We start from the raw sequence: 17,079 nt of genomic DNA, 5'->3' as shown, positions 1-17,079 counted from the left end.
CTGTTCTGTGATAATGTGTTCTGTGCTGAGCCAAAATGTCCTCTCTATTTCACAGCCTCATTTGCACGGTATGAGGTTTGGTGGACTGTCTGTGTGTGTGTGTGTGTGTGTGTGTGTGTGTGTGTGTGTGTGTGTTTCAAGAATTCTTTTCTAAGGGGCAGAATTTACCCATAAGCACAAAAGTTCTTCTAGGACTCCCAATGGCCAATTTCTTCCCCTTTCAATCTCATGATTCCCTAGAGTCAGCACTGTTGTATGAAAGAAATCAGGAGACTGGAATTGTGGTTTTACAATAGGAAAGAGGGAGAATTTCTTCATTCTGTAATTATCTGTGAACACTCTGGAGATTCATTCTGTTTTAAAAGATGCTGGTTTCAAAAGAAAAAATGTTTACTTGCCCTAGTTTTATACCATAGTATGCCATTTTTACCCACAGCTTTGTGTGAGCTGCATGTTCATGTCAAAGTTATAAGTGTGTGGCTTAAAGAATAGCTTCTGAGCTATACAACACATTTGTCTGGACTCCTGAAACCTACAAATGAGCATATATGGAAGTTTTTCACTTGTGACTGTACATAAAAAGAACGCCAGCTGTTGTCTGCTTTTCAGAAGCCATCTAGTTTAGCTTTGGATATACAAGATGTCAGTGTTACCTTTTTTGGTCTCTGTTAACTGAATGTTGAGCTGTGAGTGATATCTCTGCTGAAGTCATTGTGTTTTCTTTGGAAGAAATACTTGTTAAGTATAATTGTTTAATTGTATATTGAAATGGAAAATAACCCTATAATGTGTTTGTATGTATACTGTGAAGCAGTGCTTTTTTCTAGAAAAATAGGTGCCAATCCTCACCATGAGGTTGTTACAGTAAGCGTCACACTTTTTAACCAAAAACGAGAGGTGCTGGTACTCACTTTGAAGTTGTTACAGTAAGTGCCACACTTTTTAACAGCAAAAACAGAGAGGTGCCAGTACTGCGTGCCCTTGAGTACCCCCTGGGAGAAGAAAAAAGCACTGCTGTGAAGCATGGCATAGAAATTTCCATTTAAGCTGAGTAGAGAGCCTAACAGTGGGGCCTAACCTCCTTAAGTGGGGTTCATTCATATCTTTGTGGCTCATTCACAAGGTATTTAAATCACATGAAAGATATAGTGTTACAAGTATATGCATACACTAATCTGTAAGTTTCCATCTTGGGTGCAGTGAGTCTTTGTTCTGAAGCTACTGGAGAGAATGGACATCCTGACTATCCCATCTCCCTACCCACCCACATCATCTTTCCTCCTTGCCATCCATATTAGGCCAACTATCACATAACATTGAGCCAAGGGCCAGTGGCCCTTCTATGAAGTAGTCAAAGTAAATTGCATGAGAAATGTGAAGCTTATTAAATGTAATGATTTTCTTAACTTTGAGCAGAAGTACATGACACAATTCTGGAACACTGTGATTGGCTATTTTCTTTCTGCTCTTAATTCTTTGAGTTCTTTTTTTAACGTCAAGCTTTTATTATAAAGCTTGATGGTGGCTATATAAAGCACCTGTTGAAATGTTTCATTTATATAATTAGCATCTATCTTTAACTTGCCACATTTTTCCTCCCTGTTGTTATGGCTACAGCCAATAATAATGAGATAAAATGAAGTCATGAGAGAGACACAAACCTGTTGACAGCAGAGCCTGAGCAAAAGCACAAACTGTACTGACCCCCATTTGGCTTGACAATCTATGGGGGAGGGGGCAGAGCTTTCAGCCACAGAGGAGCACTGGGTGTGTTCCAGTCTGCACTCCTTGTTTGCCAGTGTGGTGTAGTGGTTAAGAGTGGTGGACTCATAATCTGGTGAACCAGGTTTCCTTCCCCACCCCTCCACATCCAGCTGCTGGGTGACCTTGGGCTAGTCACACTTCTCTGAAGTCTCTCAGCCCCACTCACCTCACAGAGTGTTTCTTGTGGGGGAAGAAGGGAAAGGATAATGTTAGCCACTTTGAGACTCCTTAGGGTAGTGATAAAGCGGGATATCAAATCCAAACTCCTCCTCCTCCTCTTCTTCTTCTTCTTGCACAGCTCTGATAAGAGGCTAAGCAGGCCTCCCAACCACTTCATGGGGGCCATGTGTTTTCCGTAAAATGTGCTTCAGGCTGTTCTGAAATATCATAGATCTCTTGATCAATAGGCTTAGTGTTAGTCCTTAACAGTTTTGGTTCACGGTTCCTAAAGGACTACCTCCTCCCATATCATCCTGCCCACACCCTAAGATCCGATGGAGAGACCCTTCTCTGTATCCCACCATTGATGGGTGCTAGGTTAGCTGAGATGGCTGGAGGGACGTTTTCTATGGCTGCCCCCAGTTGTGCTGTCTAGGCCATCAGGAAGTAACTCCAACATCTTAATCAGAGATGTTTCATCATCCCGAGACTTGGGAATTGCAAGGAATTGACCTGGGGATCTTCTGCATGCAAGAGAGAGAAGAGTGCTAACATTGATTTGCTTGTATTTGAACGACAATGAATTCTGTAGGCCAGCCATCCCAAAACTACTGCACAAAGTCTTAGTACAAAACATCTGGAGGGCTTGGTGAAAGCTACTGTAGGCTAAAGAAAATCAGAGCAGATTTTATCCCTGTTTGGCACTTCTAAACATGTCAGTGCTACAGCTTGGGTGTACTTTTTTCTATTTCTGTAAAGAAAGAATCAACCTTGATTGGCACTTGTGCTATAGAAATGCATGAAAGTGTTCTAAGAAAGCATCCATTAGCACCTACAGCATCATTAGCATACAGAGAAGATAAAAGAAGCAGGTGCCTCCAGTGTCTCTCGGTACCTGCATGGGCTCCTATCTTTTCGCCCACATGGCCACAAGCTTTACAGGCAGGCAGGTACATGCCCTGCTTGGAAACCTTTTGGCTGAAATCCTTGATAGAACTCCGGTCTGTGGCTAACCTCTTAAACGTCAGTTGGAGGTCACTTTCAGATACCATTATCCTTATCATTATTGGAACAAAAGAGCAGCTTTTTCAGAATTTGTGCTCAGTCAGTACAGTGCACTGCATGCAGGCAGTGTATTGAAAGAATGTGCATTGCAAGTGTGGAATATTCAAAAGAACCCAAAATATTGTCAAACACAGTGTTATCCACCTTCCTCTCTGTGTAATAGCTGTTGGGTGTTGGCCTGTGTGGCGTTCGTACGGACCCCCGGTCATACACCCATACACCGCTAATCCACTGCCACCAACCAGGTCCTCCCCGGTAAATCACTTAGTGTCAGTCAGGTTCTTAAGTTAACAATGAAGATTGTAGCTGAGGCTCCAATACTTTGGCCACCTCATGAGAAGAGAAGACTCCCTGGAAAAGACCCTGATGCTGGGAAAGATGGAGGGCACAAGGAGAAGGGGATGACAGAGGACGAGATGGTTGGACAGTGTTCTCGAAGCTACCAGCATGAGTTTGACCAAACTGCGGGAGTCAGTGGAAGACAGGAGTGCCTGGCATGATCAGGTCCATGGGGTCACAAAGAGTCGGACACGACTAAACGACTAAACAACAAGAAGTTTATTGCAAACACAAATAAACTTTAAATGCATTTGAAACGCTGTTACCCTTTACCCTCTTAGTCTTATTTTATTCTGTCTCTAACTCTTCTACCTCCCCTCACACAAGAACCAACTGCACTAACTGTCTCTCTATTTCCATCTGTCTGCCAGCTGCTTTCCCAACTGCCTTTTCCCAACCAACCAACTAATTAACTAAAGCTCGGGCTAAGCCCTTTTATAAACAGGTAGGCTCCGCCTCTGGCTTTTCTATTAGTCTACCTATTAACCCTTTCTCTCCCCCTGTACAGACATTTTCAAATGAACGGGCAAATGCCACAACCTGTACAAGTGGCAATAACACAGGAACATTGGAAGCTTCCTTGTAATGAGTTGGGGCATTTTCCCCTCTAGCTCAGTATTCTGTACAGCAGCTCTCCAAAGTGGCAGATGAGGGACATTCCCCGTCCTACCTGGCGATGCTGGGGATTGAACCTGGGACGTTCTGCATGCAAGGGAGATGGTCTGCTACTGAGCTTTGACCCATTCCCCAATGTGCTGCTGCTGTTTTACCTCCTTTCCCCTTTCTGCATGCTTATATTATGCCTTTGACACTATTGCTGAGACAGAGCATAGGATCCCAACTGCTTAAGCTGGGAGCAAGTCATCGAGTAGCCATAACCGTAGTAGCTGCACCATGGATTGGCAAGTAATTATGCCAAACTATGTGGATTGTGGCCATTGCTTTTAATGGGATCGAACTGGCACAGGGGCATCCACTTGTGATCAACCATTTCATAGCTGGGCTGTCTGTTAAATGCTGCTGCTTCCTGTTAACTTATGTCCTAAACAGGGGCATAGCTTCGAATTGCAGTACAGCGGCCAGAAAAAAATTGGCAGTAATTTTGGAACATGTAATATTTCTTAGACTTTGCTGCTGTAAATCTAGGATAAACACATCCCCCCAATATGCTGCCTCATTCTGCATGCTGCGTGTGCTGCATAATCCCAACATTTATTTAGCAGTGTTCTGTTAATAAAGGATAATGAGATACCGTAACACGGCAATGCAATTTACGAGGAAGCATCTAACGAAGGCTTGGAAAAACAAACAAGCCAGTTGCAACAGCAAAATAGCCGCATCCGATCCATAACTTCACTCTCTGCTGTATTGGGAAATTAAATTAAATATATATATATGTGGAAACTCCTATGATTGGAACATTGTGTACCAGCTGTCTCATGCAGCTGACTAATTGATCTCTCTGTCCAGCAAATCAGGAACATTTGCTACTGTTTATTCAGAGCAAACAGGAAAGCATTGCATGAAATTACACATACACACCACACTTTTTATGAGCTCTTGCCATTTAGGAGAACATTCATGAGAAAAACGAAATTTGGAAGGTATCTCCAAGAGTATTATCTGGTGCAACATCCTTGCACTTGACAAGTTCTTCCTTCTCTGTGTTGTTGTTTCCAAACAGGTCCTAACACAGGAACCTTGACTTGACAGTATTGATCCTGAGCTGGTAAGAAATTTAAAATAAGTGACAGAGAAGGAGAAGATGAAAAGCATCGAAGGGAGGACAGATAAGCATCCTAGGTAAATACAAGGATGCGTGGCAATTTAAATCAAGTGTACATGGATAGGTGGTGTCCAGCATCCCTGAGACCAACTAATTTGAAGTCAAATCATAGTCCATCTGTCTCCCCCCAAAGTATTTTTAACTAAAGGTAAAGGGACCCCTGACCATTAGGTCCAGTCGTGACCGACTCTGGGGTTGCGGCGCTCATCTCGCTTTATTGGCTGAGGGAGCCAGCGTACAGCTTCCGGGTCATGTGGCCAGCATGACTAAGCCGCTTCTGGCAAACCAGAGCACCACACGGAAACACCATTTACCTTCTCGCCAGAGCTGTACCTATTTATCTACTTGCACTTTGATGTGCTTTCAAACTGCTAGGTTGGCAGGAACAGGGACCAAGCAATGGGAGTTTACCCCATCGTGGGGATTCAAACCACCGACCTTCTGATCAGCAAGTCCGAGGCTCTGTGAAGAAGAAGAAGAAGAAGAGTTTGGATTTGATATCCCGCCTTTCACTCCCCTTCAGGAGTCTCAAAGTGACTAACAATCTCCTTTCCCTTCCTCCCCCACAACAAACACTCTGTGAGGTAAGTGGGGCTGAGAGACTTCAAAGAAGTGTGACTGGCCCAAGGTCACCCAGCAGCTGCATGTGGAGGAGCGGAGACATGAACCCGGTTCCCCAGATTACGTGACTACCGCTCTTAACCACTACACCCCACTGGCTGTGGTTTAACCCACAGTGCCAACTGCTTTCTCTCAATTATACTTTTGTAGAATGTTGTGAACTATGAGATCAGGCAACCCAACCAAGATGCTCTTATGTTTGGTAAGTATTTTCTGTGTTTGGATCCATTAGTTTTCTTGAATGTTCTTGAGAACATTTCAGGAGTAACATTCCAACTCCAGAACTGGAACCCTCTCTTATTCCTAGGTGTGTTTGTGTATCAAGAGGCAATCAAATTTCCAAGTCATTTTCCACCGTGGCTGTTGGCGTGGAGTAGGTGCAAGGCAGTAAACCAAATTACAAGGGGGTGGGGTGATTGTAGACGAAATTCAAGAATGCCCGTGTAAAATGCATCTGTACCATCAGCATGCATCCAACGTTATAACCTAGCAGAGAAATCTTGGAAAATACACAAATACTCTTTGCCCCAGAACACTTACCAGAACGCTCACCAGTACTGAGCTTATTCCCAGTCTAGCTGAGGAGAGCTTGCCTAACACTAGAATTAATTTTCCCCTTTGCAGAATGAGAGCCATTTACATTTTAACAGCGAGGTTGCAAGAATCTCAATGGCTTCTAATGCCCGTCCTTGTTATATCAAACTCAATGTCACAAATATTTACATAACCAAGGATAATTAATACGTCTGTAATCACTTTTGTTGGCAGTGTTTGAAAGGAAAGCAGTGCTTCAACTTTAGCCCTCTAATCTAAAGAAAAGAAAAAGTCAGTATTGTATAATCAAAGTTAGGAATATTGAACACCAAATTACCAATAAGGTTAAAACCCAACAGCCTGAAGTAATATTAATGTTTCTCATTTTAGTTTACAGACAATAATTTCTTCATTTCCTACCTGCTACCCACAACATTTCAAAGGGGGAATGTCCTTGATTCCTCCTAGCACTGAGTATTAAAAGAGTCTGGAATCTACTGAGAAGAAAATGTAGCTTAGGTTCCAGATAGAGCCTGAAACTAATTAGTTGTTTACAGAGCAATCCTAAATACAAGAAGCTGTCATAACTTATGTTGTCTTAAACCAGGCATAGGCAAACTCAGCCCTCCAGATGTTTTGGGACTACAACTCCCATCATCCCTAGCTAACAGGACCAGTGGTCAGGGATGATGAGAATTGTAGTCTCAAAACATCTGGAGGGCTGAGTTTGCCTATGCCTGTCTTAAATTAATTCAGTTCGAATTACTCCTGTTCCTGTTTAGGCTGAGCTGGTTCAAGCCTTGCAGAGGGAAAATGAAGCGTGGCATGTGACTAAACTGAAAGAGGTTTGGAATAGGTGTAAGTGGAAGTCTTCACTTGCTGCAGAGGTAAACAATGGAGCTCCCTCTCACAGGAGGCAGCCAATCAAGGTGGCTTTAAAAGAGGATTAGAACAAATCATGGAGGAGAAAGCTATTGAAGGCTACTGGCCACAACAATGGCTGTACTATGCCTCAGTTGGTGGAGACAGAAATGCTTCTGAATACCAGTTGCTAGAAATCACTGGAAGGGAGAGAGGTCTTGTGCTCAGGTCCTGCTTGCAAGGTTCCCACAGGCTTCTGATCTGTGTGAATAGGATGCTCAACTAGATGGGCCATTGGCTTGATCCAGCTGATTCTTCTTATGTTCTATTTTTGAGTGTAAGTTCTGCCCGCCAACCCGCCATCTCAGCTGGGTTGAGGGTGTTATGCCAGTGTATGCCTGCCTGAACTGGGTTGGGGAAGTTACAATATGATACAATACAATAATCTTTATTATCATTGTCCCATACAGAACAATGAAATTGAAAAAATCTACATCAGACATTCAAAAACCAACAAGCCTGCTATCCCTGCTATCCCAGCCTGGTTAGCCCCCTAAAAACTCTGATACCCGATAATTAAATACAATATACTCCCATAGAGACTACCTTACACTGTGTTTAAAACCAAAATCGCATTTGGATAGAAACTGTTTCTCAGGCGGCTAGCCCTAGGCTTTATAACCCTGTGCCTTCTTCCAGAAGGCAGAAACTGAAAGAGATCATTTCTGGGGTGTGCACTATCTTGCACTATCTCTGCAGCTTTCTTATGACCCCTGGAAGCATAGATTTGATCCAAGGTGGGAAGAGTGCACCCAATTATTCTCTCTGCAGTCTTTACAACCCTGGACAGCATTGTTTTTCCCCTGACCGTGCAGCCCCCAAACCAAACACAGAGACCATAAGTTAATACACTCTCAACAGTAGAATGGTAAAATGCCATCAACAAGTTATGCTGAGCTGGGATGATGGAGCTATGCTGGAATAGCCCTTGGTGAATCTCAACTCGGTTAGGATAGCCCAAGATTTGCTTTTCTAAATTTGCTCAATCCAGTTTAGGTTTGGGTTGTTCTGTAATTAATTGCCCACTAAGTTTGTGAGCCTGCCCCTACTTTCCTAGTAGCAAACCCTACTGAATTAATAGGACTTCTGGTTAAGGTTGTGCTGTTAATTATTTGTCAAGTAACTTGTGTCATACCCCACCCAGGGCAGTTCACAAAATCTTAACACAGTACACATATAAAACAATGGTGGCAATCGTTTAAAAACCCATGCCGGGTGAACCAGTTTACAATCATCATTATAAATCACCACCCAACCAACAGAACCATCTACACTAAAAGAACCAATTCTGAGAAAACAGCCTTTAAGAAAAAGTGGCCCAAAGGAGAGAGGCTGTAGCTGTAAGCCTGGCAATGTTCAGACTATAAGAACCTTGGTGGGAAGGGAGTTCCACAGTCAGGGGGCCACCACCAAAAAGACCCAGTCTTTTGTACCCATCAGCTGAGTTGATGTATGAGCAGAGGCTCTGAGGCAGATCTAAATATTTGGACAAGCTTGTATTTTAGGCAGTCCATGAACTGTGGTCCCAAATAGTTGAAAGGTCAAAACCATCGCTGTGAATTGGGTCTGGAAACACACCGACAACCTGCACAACTGGTACAGAATTTGTGTCATATTATCCAATCATTATGAAACAAGCAACAGTGTTTTGCATTTGCCTCAGGCTCCATGAGGGAAAGGAAAGCTGCAATTAATGAACACGATCAGTCTTGCGATCTGAGCCATTGTTTCAACTCTCATTTCTAAAGTGGTTTCTGCTGCGAATGAATCTTTTGGTGTTAAATAGATTGTTTGTTTTAAAAAGATGCTCTGTCTTCCCACCTCTCCTCACCTTCCTAGAGGGAAGCTGCACTTTCACCAGCAATACAAATTGTTGAATTATTCTGTTCCATTTAAAAAAGAAGAAAAGAAATACAAAGATGTTTTCACACAAAGGAGGTGAGTGTCTAGATGGATATTTCTATGACAGTAAGATTTAAATTTCACAGCTTTCTGAATATGCCTGCCTGGAGGGAATTATTTCCATGTATGTAGAAAACTGACCTGCTTTCTTTTTTACTGCTCAGACCAGTACTAGTTATCTCAGATAGTGATGCAGAAGAAATGCCAATAATGGAAAAGAAAAGAATAGCATGCCATAGGTTATATTGTATTTACTGTTTGTTTGCTTTTTAAAAACCCATTTTAAAACTGTCCATCATAATATCAGATTTCTGGGAGGTGTGCAACATAAGCACACATGAGAGAGAGAGAGAGAGAGAGAGAGCGCGCGCGCAGCAAGAAAACTTCTTAAAACAGACCCACAATATAATCTTATGCATGTCTTCCACTCCCAGATAAGTTGGCTATCACTGCAGCCTACAACTTGCACAATTAAATCAGCTAAATCCTAATTCAGTTGATTTAAATCAACTAAATCAAATCAACTAAACTAGGCACGGTAAGTAAAAAAATGTTCTTTCTTGGCACCTAAATGACACCACTGCTGGTGCCAGGGGAACATCTGGGGCACCATGACTGAGAAAGTCTCCTCCCTTGTAGATTATCTTTGTGCCTCTGATGGATGAGAGACATGGAGACATACCTTGGCAGATGATCTTACACCATAGAGTATCTGTGACCCTCTGTGTGTTACTGGACCATAACGTGCATCATCTTGACCACTGGTCATGCTGGCTGAAGCTGATGTATGCTGAAGTCCAACAACATCTGAAGAGCCACAGGTTTCCTACACCTGCCTTAAAAAATGGGCAGGTTGATCTCGGAGTCAGTGCTCCTCCTCAGGTGCCAATAGTTGTAGGGAGCCTAAATGTAATAGCCCAGAATCAATGATTAACACATGTATGGAAACCGGACATATAGTTATCTCCCATGCAGTATTCAGGGTTCAAATAGGGTAGGATTCCATCACTGGGGAAGTGGCCACCTCTTTAGCCTGTGACTGGCTCCTAAAAAGATGTAATTTGGCAGTCAAAAAACTGATAAAGACCTGCAAGCACCTAAAATGACAAATGCAGAGGTGTGGAAGGGCAGCTCCATTAACATGTGACCCCAAAATTTCAGACCCCCCAAACTGATGCCCAAGTTTAGCGCTAGTTTAGTGCTGTTTTGTGCCATGAACCCTGCATTTTGTGCTGCCTTCCAAACTGTGTACTTGACACAGCAAATCAAGGTAACAAGTTAAGGTCAAAAAATCCAAACTTGTCGGATTGACTCCAAACAGGTGCCAAAGTTTTGCACAAAACTAGCGCCAAACTTTGGCATCAGTTTGGGGGGATCCAAAATTTGGGGGCCACACATTAATGGAGCTTGGAAGAGGCATGGATGAGGAAGCTCCCAGGCTTGCCAGTTGGGTTATAATGATGGTTGACTGAAACGTAGAAGGTGAGAAGCATGGTGATTATGATTATTGTCAATTTAGGGGGGCTGTGTTTGAGTTTCAAAGGAGTGAAGACTGAGACATGAGTCCCTTTGCCCTTGGGAAACCTGCGCTCAGACTGTTTAGGACCATAGTTTTAAAAAATGGGGGGAGGTTCACAATCACAACTGTTTCATTAGATTTAAATTAAACTTTAAATTCAGCTACATTTATATCCTCATTGTAATTTTGTTTTACACAACTCTGTTAATTAACTTCTCAAATGCAGTGCATTCATCTGCAGTCACTTATTATGTATCCGGTAGCTCCAGCCCTTTGCTTGATGTACTTATTATTTCATTCACATGATCAGGCAGAAGTCAACTTCTTCAAGAACGCATCATTGTATTCGGTGATGAAAGGGAACACTGAACTATAGCTATTGTGTCTGTAAGGAGCCAAAGGCAAACTTGCACTTGATGAATTCTAGGAAACACACCAGGAAGAACAAGTTGAAAATCTCCCCCGCCACCACCACAAAAAAACCCTGTTAACATTCCATGTTGACCTTTGATGGACCATTCAGAGAATTCAGAGGAGGGGGTAGTAAATTCTCGCATAAGGGCTGCTTCTCACAACAGTGGTAGCTGGTGCCCACTGAGACTGGGGGGACCAGGAGCAGCTGGAGACAGTGACAGGCAGCTTCAAGTAATTCTAGTTTTGCCTCCATCTTCCTCAGGTCTGCTGAGTTCTACAAGGATGGCACTGAAGCTAAAGAAGAGCACATTGCCCCAGGCTGCAAGGAAGAATGCGGGCAGATGAGGGACACCTAGGGCCAGATGAAGGGTTGTTGGGCAGTGCCACATTCTCCCTAATGGACCATGGCCATCTGTCATGGATGCTTTAGCTGAGATTCCTGCCTTGCAGGGGGTTGGATTTGATGACCCTTGGGGCCCTTCCAACTCCATGATTCTATGACCAACCTCTCCTGTCTCACATTATAGCGTGTCAAGAATGGAGGATAGCCATGGGTACTGCTTTACAGAGTCTTTACAGAGCCAACATGGTGTAGTGGTTAAGAGCGGTGGACTTGTAATCTGGTGAACTGGGTTTGCTTCCGTGCTCCTCCACATGCAGCTGCTGGGTGACCTTGGGCTAGTCACACTTCTCTGAAGTCTCTCAGCCTCACTCACCTCACAGAGTGTTTGTTGTGGGGGAGGAAGGGAAAGGAGATTGTTGGCCGCTTTGAGACTCCTTAAGGGGAGTGAAAGGCAAGATATCAAGTCCAAACTCTCCTCCTCCTCCTCCTTGTCTCCTACTTGAAGTACAGTACCTCTACAAGTCTTCTACTTGAAGGGCTGTTGGAGGACAGGCCCCTGTTTGAAGGCATCCTCTTATCTGAAGGCTGATTTAAAGGTAAAGAACCATCAGAAGAGAGCTGATGGGCCTTGAAGTTGCCTCACAACCGTGTCCACCTGGGCAGCAGATAAAGTCAGAAGTGATGGGTGTAGCCCTCAGTGGGAATGGTTGTCACAGAGGCTTTTAGACTACTGCTCTATTTTATAGCTTTATTCAGAGACAATATTGTTATTAATATTATTATTATTGCGTTTATATACCGCCCTATACCTGAGGGTCTCAGGGTGGATCACAGAATAAAATCAAGATATAAAACTGCAAAATACCTAATAAAAACAAAAACGACAACCCAATAGCCCTCTCATAAACATTGTCAGCCATGAGGGAACTTTCAGTTTCCTTCAAAATACCCCAAACGTTTTGTCTAAGCAGAGTCCTACAATTTCACTTCACATTTCATTTAAACTAGGAGGTGTGCAAAAATCCCCACCGAGCAGGATTTTGTTTTTGCTTGTCTTACTCAAGATTGTTTGGCTTTCCTCAAAATTCTACATCTGTTTTGCCTGAGGATTTGCTTCAAGTTCCACTTTGGAAAGGATTCCAACCTTTTTCTACTATTTACCGTTTTCTACTATTTATTGCTGGATTTCTTAATTCTACCATGTGATTTGTTTTCGTTTCATTGCTTATTATTTCCTTTCCTTGCATCTACTTTAAACTCAAATCCCTTGCTGGAAGGTCAAAAGCCAAAGAGAAGGAGGCTGTATGTGTATGAGCTGAGAGGGTATTACTGCAAAAGAGAATGCAACCCTAGGAATTTTTTATGGCAAGATTTTAGTCGCGGGCTTTGAATTCTGCAAAGTCCTACCAACAGAAACCTAGTCCCATTTTGTTGTGACAAAAAAAAAAAGCCACAGTAGTTGTTGCCATGGCAATGAGCAGAGTCTCTGTTTCCCCGATGATGACCTGTAAATTGGTCTCTTTGCCACCAGGTTTCCCAGCTGCTTTCACTCAGCCGCCATTGTTCTTTCTGACCCCAAAGGGGCCTTCTAAGCTCGGACATACTAGGCAAAACATCACAAAAATAAACAAGAAGAGAAAAGTAGCTGTGGCAGGAGTCGGAGGAGAGGGTGCTCCAGGTCTGACTGAACCAGCAGTGAGGGGAAGGGGGTTCCAGCCTTCCCTTTCCTGCTTGGTGCATTTTCCCTGTCAGAAGTACCCACAACACACACCATCAGACAGGAAGAGAAAGACAAAACTCCCAGGAAAAGCAACTGAAGGGAGGAATTTTAAGCAGGAAACTGACCCAAGGGGGAAGAAGGATCTTATAGTATCACATTGATCTTGTATTTAATGCTGAAAATGAAGCCAAAGTATGCTAGCATATGCCCAGCAATATCTTCCTAGTCACTTATTTTATTGCTGCTAATGTTCTATTTTTTTGTACAATGTGTGAATGTCCTATAACTTTGGATGAAACAGTGGCGCACTCCAAGGTTTGCAGATAAAGAAAAAAAATAGTTATTTAGAGAAACAAACCCAAGGGGCTGTACCTCTCCAAATATACAGCCCAACGAGGGCATATTTAGTGGCCATGGAATACTGAGTGTCCTGTGGGTTGAACAGAAAATGGAAGCAGGAGGAAAGGAATGGAGTATCCTGATATAAGACTGACTGGCTGGCTGGCTACATACTGAATAGGAGCACTGAGCAATGCAACCTTTTGTTCCTCTACTCACTTGGGTAAGGTAAAGATAAAGGGACCCCTGACCATTAGGTCCAGTCATGACCAAATCTGGGTTGTGGCGCTCATCTAGCTTTATTGGCTGAGGGAGCCAGCGTACAGCTTCCGGGTCATGTGGCCAGCATGACTAAGCCGCTTCTGGTGAACCAGAGCAGTGCCAGAAATGCCGTTTACCTTCCCGCTGGAGCAGTACCCATTTATCTACTTGCACTTTGATGTGCTTTTGAACTGCTAGGTTGGCAGGAGCAGGGACCGAGCAACGGGAGCTCACCCCGTCACGGGGATTTGAACCGCGACTTTCTGATCGGCAAGTCCTAGGCTCTGTGGTTTAACCCACAACGCCACCCGCATCCCACTCACTTGAGTGGTCCAAATCCAGAGATCTCATTCAGCCATGGTGCACCAAGAGCTTTGAGCAGGTCTGTGGACTTCTCACTCCATCAGGACCACCTACTTCTATTGCAGGTTTCTCTGCCCCTACAAACAGAAACCAATGCAACTGAGTAAGGAAAAGGAAACCGAGTCAGGAAAGAATATAGCCATGACATAATGAACGAAATCACATCATGCATTTTTGGAAAGGTTAATGTATAAATATTATGGGAGAGAAAGGAGAAAAGAGGAAGATGCTTTTGGTAGTCACCATGTATGGTCTATAAGGGGTAGCTGTGTTAGCCTATTGCAATGAAAATGCCAGGGCATTACCATCATAAGAACACAAGAAGAGAATGCTGGATCAGGCCACTGGACCATCTAGTCCAACATCCTGCTTTCACATTGGTCAACCAGATGCCTATGACAACCTTGCAAGCAGGACCAGAGTGCAACCATACTCTCTCCATTTGTGATTCGCAGAAACTGGCATTCAGAGACATAGTGCTACTTACAGTGGAGGCAGAACAAAGCCCTCATCACTCATAGCAACTGAAAGCCTTATTGTCTAATCCATATGTAAAGCCCTCCACCTTGATGGCCACCACTTGCTGGAGTCAATTCCATAGTGGATCTATGTTCTTTGTGGGTAAAGTTCTTTTTTTCGTCTGCCCCAAAGCTTCCAACATTCATCTTTGTTGTATGGCCCCACATTGTAGAATTATAAAAGAAGAAAAACCTCTCTCCATCCACATTCATAATTTTACTCATATCTATCATCTTTCTCTTATTCGCCTCCTCCTCCAAGCTAAAAAGGGCAATTTTTGTCACCTTACCTAACAGGAAGTTGCTCCAGACCCTTGAACATCAACAATGGTTTTGAATAGTCAGTGCAATCATTTTACATATTTTTATTTGCCAGTATGCATATGTGTGTGTACATTTCCTTTCCCTCTGACCTCGCTGCTTTCCTCTCTCTTTTTCTCTCTCCACTCCATATGTATATATAGCTTCCAGCATAGATGAACACATCACACCTCTGAAGAAGTGGGCTCAGGTCCACAAAAGCTTACACCCTATTTTTTAAGGTTCATTTTTTAATTTTTAAGGTTTCATAAAAGGCCCTTTGTTGTTTCAGTTTTTCAAGCGCACTTGCTTATTGCATCATATTGTACAGTTGTTTACACAGACAACCCCTGTGGCAATTCTTTGTGTCCTCACTGCTTGGGAACCAGGGAGGATATTATTTCAACACTACATGGGAGGGGAGAAAGATAAAGCTGTAGGACATGTGGAATTGCACTGATATATCAAGCCTCTGTCATTTATCAAATCGACATGAATCATATTGATATTTATATATCACTCCAGACTCAGCCCCTGGTTCGTAAATGAGGTTTATGGGGACTGCCAAACACTGCAGCGTGAATGCCTAACAATTGAAAGCTGTCCTTGAGAACACAATGCCAAATCGCAAGAGCATTGGGGTGGGGTGGGGGAATCAATTCAAGCCATTAAAACATAAAGTGACCTTCAAGGCTTAGGAACATAGGAAGATGCTGGACACTGAATCAGATCAATGCTCCATCCAACTCATAGCTAGTATTGTCTACACTGACTAGCAGAGAGTTTTAGGGGTTTAGAGAGGGGTCTCTCTCACCCCTCTGGAGATTTCATTTATTTCATGAAATTTAAACACTGCTTGATTGTAAAGAAACAAAGAAGCAGTCAAAGTGGCTTCAAAGAGAATGAAACAATAAAATTATTAGCAAAGACCGTTAAAACAGTTATTTAAGTCGTTCAAAGAACAATGTAAGCAATAAACTAGAAACAGGTCAAAACACACATCGATGTTCTATAGATCTGGATAGGCTTTTATAAAAGAATTGTTTGTAGTAGGCACCAACTAAAGGTGCCTGCCTGCCTGACATCACCAAGCAGGGAGTTCCAAAATTTAGGTGCTGCCGCACTAACAGATCAATTTCTTGCATACATGGGGCAAGGCAATTTTGCAGGTAAACTGGCACCAAGTTGTTAAGGGCTTTATATACACCAATAGCAACAATCTTGAACTTGCCCCAGTAACAAATTGGCAACCAGTGCAGATCTCCAAAGTAAAAAGGTCAAGGACTCCTGGTTGGTTTGCTGTTGTTTAGTTGTTTAGTCATGTCTGACTCTTCGTGACCGCATGGACCAGAGCACGCCAGGCACTCCTGTCTTCCACTGCCTCACACAGTTTGGTCAAACTCATGCTGGTAGGTCCAAGAACACTACCCAACCATCTCGTCCTCTGTCGTCCCCTTCTCCTTGTGCCCTCCATCTTTCCCAACATCAGGGTCTTTGGATGGATAGGTTTGATCTTCTTGCAGCCCATGGGACTCTCAAGAGTCTCCTCCAATTGATTCAAAAGCATCAATTCTTCGGCGATCAGCCTTCTTTATAGTCCAGCTCTCACTTCCATACATCACTACTGGGAAAACCATAGCTTTAACTATATGGACCTTTGTTGGCAAGGTCTCTGCTTTTTAAGATGCTGTCTAGGTGGTTAAGATGGATGGTTAAGACCAGTCAAATGCGACCATAGGGTTGCGGTCTCATCTCGCTTTCAGGCCGGGGGAGCATTTGTCCACAGACAGCTTTCCGGGTTATGTGACCATCATGTCTAAGCTGCTTCTGGTGCAGCAGAACACCGTGACGGAAGCCAGAGTGCACAGAAACACCATTTACCTTTCCCTCACAGCAGTACCTATTTATATCTACTTGCACTGGGGTGCTTTCGAACTGTGAGGTTGGCAGGAGCTGGGACAGAGCAACGGGAGCTCACATTTGAACTGCCGACCTTCTGATCAGCAAGCCCAAGAGGCTCAGTGGTTTAGACCACAGCACCACCTGTGTCCTAGATCCCTAAGCGCAAGTGTTAGTTGATGACAAGGATAGAAATGTTAGGGATAGATCCTGGAACCTGCTATATACAAAAACAGGTGCTCTACCACTGGAACACAGGCCTTCTGAAAATTCAGTCCTTCCCAAATCCAGGCCCATTCAAATCACCGACAC

The 17,079-nt window shown here is 43.4% G+C and overlaps 2 long non-coding RNA genes across 2 annotated transcripts; both read left to right on the top strand.

Moving 5' to 3' along the window:
- Nucleotides 1–3,549: 3,549 nt before the first annotated feature.
- On the top strand, nucleotides 3,550–5,948 carry LOC310761711. The gene is made up of 3 exons (XR_014547684.1): nucleotides 3,550–3,772; nucleotides 5,012–5,130; nucleotides 5,885–5,948. It is a non-coding gene; the product is annotated as an uncharacterized lncRNA (long non-coding RNA).
- Nucleotides 5,949–6,040: 92 nt separating this feature from the next.
- LOC310761712 lies at nucleotides 6,041–15,146 on the top strand. The gene is made up of 3 exons (XR_014547685.1): nucleotides 6,041–6,107; nucleotides 9,029–9,127; nucleotides 15,033–15,146. It is a non-coding gene; the product is annotated as an uncharacterized lncRNA (long non-coding RNA).
- The last annotated feature ends 1,933 nt before the right edge of the window (nucleotides 15,147–17,079 follow it).

This window comes from Podarcis filfolensis, assembly GCF_964270895.1.
Source record: "Podarcis filfolensis genome assembly, chromosome: 4".
NCBI classification, from domain to species: Eukaryota; Metazoa; Chordata; class Lepidosauria; order Squamata; family Lacertidae; genus Podarcis; species Podarcis filfolensis.
This window is presented reverse-complemented; position numbering and strand designations above follow the sequence as displayed.